This window comes from Lactuca virosa, unplaced genomic scaffold (assembly GCF_052849685.1).
Source record: "Lactuca virosa cultivar CGN04683 unplaced genomic scaffold, Lactuca_virosa_CGN04683_v6 scaffold_172, whole genome shotgun sequence".
In the NCBI taxonomy this organism is placed as follows: Eukaryota; Viridiplantae; Streptophyta; class Magnoliopsida; order Asterales; family Asteraceae; genus Lactuca; species Lactuca virosa.
Window position 1 is genome coordinate 1 of NW_027629970.1, and position 5,112 is coordinate 5,112.

General features: G+C 33.7%; 1 pseudogene; it reads right to left on the reverse strand.

Annotated features, from left to right (window-relative positions):
• Window positions 1-42: 42 nt before the first annotated feature.
• On the reverse strand, window positions 43-1,062 carry LOC145142198 (toll/interleukin-1 receptor-like protein pseudogene; annotated as a pseudogene).
• Window positions 1,063-5,112: the final 4,050 nt, after the last annotated feature.

Here is a 5,112-nt window from a genome sequence, read left to right on the forward strand (position 1 = left end):
CCTCCTCTTCATCATGCGTTTCCCATCAAAAACACTACTTACTCTCATGTCTTCATTGAAGACATCTGAAAGGACTTGCTTTTGCAAAGAATTTAAACCGGAGAAAGAAGCCTTTTCCCTCACATTTTCAACGAAGCTTGTACCTTCAAACTGAAAGGATATGTGATCAAAAGCAGCTCTTGCTAAAGTTGTCTTTCCACCACCTCCCATGCCCTTGATCCCGATCATACGGACATCGTCACAGCCAATTCCTAAAGATGGTATAAGATTTTCGATCCGGGTCTCCATTCCTACTAGCTTTTCATCAATGTTGAAACTAATGGAACGTAACTCTAGTGAAAGCACCTCAACTATTTTTCGGATGAATTTAGCTTCATGCCTGCATTTTAAAGAAGATTCAGTTAGCTTACTCAAAATCCCATATCACCAGTCACTTTCAGATCTATAATTAACATATGAAAAATTACGTATTAAAATTTGACAATCTAAGATGCCATATACGAGCCATTTATATCCAGGACTCCAGATTATGCAGTAGATCTAAAATATTCAAAATATTGCAGAGATCTAATGAAGGAATTACCCGTCAGCAGTGTTCTTCAACTCCCACCCAGCCAGATCCGCTGCTTCTTTGAGAGCCTCTCTCCATATTCCAGCAGCCTCTTTATTTTGAAGGTCGTAAAAGGCGTCTGCCACTGCCCCCTCTTGTTTGCGGACTTCCCGTGGTTCCACATCATAGAAAACGGGGTAAGCGGTATGCTCGTTCGACTTCTGACACTCCATTATCTTAACAAGTTCATTCAAGCACCAAGATGAAGAGGCATATCTTTTGGAGAAAACAATGATGTAGAATTTGGAGTTTTCAATGGATCCGATGAGCTCATCACTAATGTTTTCCCCTTTTTTGATTTCTTCGTCGTCCTTGTAAGTATGAATGCTTTTTTGCTTAAGAGCATGATAAAGATGGTCAACGAAGTTCGTACGAGTGTCTTCGCCCCTGAAACTCAAAAATACATCATACTTAAAGATCTTGTGAATGGATGAAGTTGAAGAAGACGCCATTAAAGGTATGATTGAAGGATCCTGATAAAAATCAAATCTTTGTTAAGAAAAGTTAAAATGATTGCGAAGAAATTTTGATGAGATGAATCTGGATGATCATCATAAGCAGATTAAGAAGATAGAAGATAATGTGATCGATGGTGATGGGTGTTGCTGGAAGACTTTTGGACTTCTGTGGAGAAAGCCAGACCACTTGTTTAGTCAAGGAACTGTAAATTTACTGCATTTCTAGTTAAGGCATGACGGTTGTGAAAAATATTTACCATGTTTACCATTTTTGTCAGGAAGAGAAAAGGAAGTGCAGAAGAAGATGAGTTTCAAGAATCTTATTTCCGTTTCCACGTCTCTGTATTTCCCCTTGGCGTCTTACTTTTTTTTTAGTGGGGATATCGACTAAAAAAATAAGACGCAGGTTGATTTTTAGGGTTCTTATTAAAAAAGACAATTTAATTATATATATATATATATATATATATATATATGCGAAAATATATATATTATGCGAAAATGCGAGAACCATTCAATTTTTGACACATGTATTTTGTAATTTATATTATTTTCTAATATTTAAAGGGTATACTTGTAAATATATATTTTTTGAATGTATTTATTAGTTATTGTGGATAATCAAATTTGAAATTTTAATTCAGTTGGTAACTTCTTACTGTACGTAGTGGACCAATTTAGTTTTTAATGTATAGACATTCGGTTGACTCAAATTAGAATTGACCGATTGCAGTTTCGGTTTTTATTCGATGTTTGCGTTTAAAGCCATATTGGATGCTCGTTCAAATAAAAAAAGGTTTAATTCGAAAAGGAAAAAAAAAGAACCGATTGCAAAAGGAATTAGAACGAAACATGAATTTGAATTTGAACTGTGCTGATAATCCGATTGAAATTGAAGATGATGAAGATTATGCGGTTGAAGATTTCATACAGAAACAAAAATTTGATGGAGGTTCATATGTTTATCCATATTCATCAAGCATTCAGAACTTTAATTATTAGTTTTATCGATTCATGTAGTTCATGTTATTTTGTTCCAGATTTGAAGAATCCAATTGAGATACATTCCGGTAAATCATTGAAGATTAAGAAAGATCCCGAAAATGGCGGTGTTTCAAGTGTTGATGTTCTTAGAAACATGGAAAAAGTCAATGAAGGTAGTTGTTTTGTGAGTTGTCGTTAATTCAGTAGATAATACAATCGTTTTTATTGTATCAGATGAGAATAAGGCAATTGAGATTCATTCTAGCAATTCTTTGAAGCTTAAGGAACGCAGAATTGATGATGAAGTAGGCAAGGGCAAAAAAATTAATGAAGGTATGTATGCATCAATATATTCTTTAATTCCACATTCAATTAATATAAGGATGTTGTTTTATTGCATTAAAACACCCTATTAAAGTTTGATTTTTATTATGAAGTAAATTTAAAGAAACTAAGGTATTTCAAATTAAATACAAACTGATTGAATACCTTCTTGCAGTTTTAATCTAATTGTTAATCTAATTGTTAATGTAATATTTGGATATGTTTTGTAGGCTGTAATTCTTTTTCTAGTGATTCAGATTATGAAGATTCGAGTATAAGAAGTTTTAAGAAGTTTGTAGGAAAATCTGATAAAAAAGAAAAAAAAAGATGGTAAAGCTGGTAATGTGAAAGCTTTGTATGCTCGTGTTTCTGTTAATTCTATTTATGGGGCTGTGAAATCTATGAATGATATTCAAAAAGATTGTGTAAGAAGAATTGGTTTTGGGTCATTGCTTGATATGAAGACTCAAAGTATTCCAACGAAATTATGTTATTTTGTTGTGGATTCTTTTGATCATGAGGAGATGGTTATTAAGAGTGAAGGTGGAAATATTCCGGTAACAAGAGAAGATGTGAATAGGGTTCTAGGTTTGCCATTGGGTTATGAGCAAATAAGTTGTTTAGGTGTTCGAGGCAATGATGATTAGTTTGAAATTTGGAAAGACCAATTTAAGAAGCCATTGTCATTAGTAGCTCCTTCTGATTTGTTGATGAAGATAATAGAGCGAAGTGAAGCAGATATGGTTTTCATTGTGAATTTCATAATTCTGGTGTGTACATGTTTCGGATCATGTAACAAACAAGGAGCTTGTAATTTCAAAGTTCTTCCTTACTTGTCTCAATCATCTAAGTTGGATAAAATAGATTGGTGTGCATATGTTTTGAATTGTTTGAAGGAAGAGAAAGTGGTATGGAGCAGAAATGAAATTAAAACATTTTTTAATGGACCATGTGAATTTCTAACGGTATATTCTTTTAAATTTTTTGATTTCTTTATATAATAAATAATATTCATATCATTATATTTTCTAACTAAAGATGTTTTTTGTAGTTGCTATATGTTGACAGGATTCAATGTCAGCAAATGCCATTTTTCAGAAGATTTCCTGTAATTAATTTCTGGACATCAGATCAACTTAAGTTTAGAGAAAGCAAGGAATTGGAAAATGGTGGTTTCGGTTATGGTGTTGTTGCAAATTGTAATGAAGATTTTGAAAGTGGATCGATATATGTAAGATTCATTTTTTATTTGTATATTTTCTTAAATTTCGGATTAATTTTTATTTTATTTATTTTTTAAAAATTTTCAGGATTGTGAGTCGGATATTCAGTGGGTTGTTTATGATTTGAATAAGAAAGTTGAAATGGCATTGCAAAAGCATGGAAGTCATAAAAATTTTCAATTGTATAAATTGAAATTACAAGAGATTGTTTCAGTTTTTTCTAAATTCCATCATAGTGATGTTGATAATGTTTCAAGTTCAGGCTCAATAAGAAGGAAAATTAGTTTTGAGGATGACTCTTTCAATCATCAGGGTAATTGTTTTCTATATTTATGAATTATTCATTTTAGACTAAACTGCAAATTTGGTCCCTGTGGTTAGCAAAAAATTGTAGATGGAGTCCAAAAAGTTTCCAACTTGCACCACTGGTCCAAAATCACAAACTTTTCGTGGATTTGGTCCCTGAACAATTTGAAATGACTCTTTTACCCTTTTGATTTGTTTTTTCTATTTTCTTTATTAATTTTAGTATTTAAATGTTTAAAAAAAATAATTAAATAAATCCTACCCCATCCATCCCTCTCCACCGGTAACCTCTCTCTCTCTCTCTCTCTCTATCTCTCTCTCTCTCTCTCTTCACTTGCAAAAACCTCTTTCTCTCATCGTCTTCTTCATCCCTTCAATGACAAAAACACCAGGTAACATAATTTTAGATCCACCTTAAAAAACCTTAACCCACCACCATCATTGAAATGATTCCCTAGAACTGGAGCGGTTTTTCATCTCAAATGAAATTCCCCTAAAGAGCGATTCTCATGAAAAATGGGGTCAATCTTCTAAATCATCCTAACCCACCCTCCCAATTCGTAAACCCCACCCCTCCCTTTCTCTATTGGGTTCATCACACACAAGAACAACCATGAGTTAAAACCCATATCTACAACACCTTCCGGTGGTGAACTTGAGTCACTATAAAGAATCAGAATCAGCATGTTGCACCTTCAAGAAATTGAATCAGAATCTGACGATTGGGCCTTCAAGAAATTGAGATATGGAAATAATGGTGTTGAACAAGTGTTTGAAAATCAGACCTTCGGCACATACATACTCTGATTAACACGGAAATTGACACCACCCGAACATCTAAAAACCCTAAAATCTCGGATCTGAACAACTACACACATACATTGATGGTCACTTCGCTCTTGGAGGTTCACCAAATGAAAACGTAGCTCCGACTGTGAAAATCCTTTGCTGGAATGAGAAACTCAAGAAAGAGAGTAATAGAGGGAGGTGTTGGCCTATCAATGTTCTCAATCTGGTTTATCAGTATGTGTGCGTGTGTGTGTTTGTTGAATCAGGAAGAGAGAACGAGAGACGCAAGAGAGAGAGAGGTGTGTGTGCACATATATGTGTTTAATCTGCATCAGTTTTTCCAAAACTTCATTATATGTGCTTATATGTGTTGAATATGCATAATATTTTCCCAGAACTCCATTGTGTTCATAGTTTA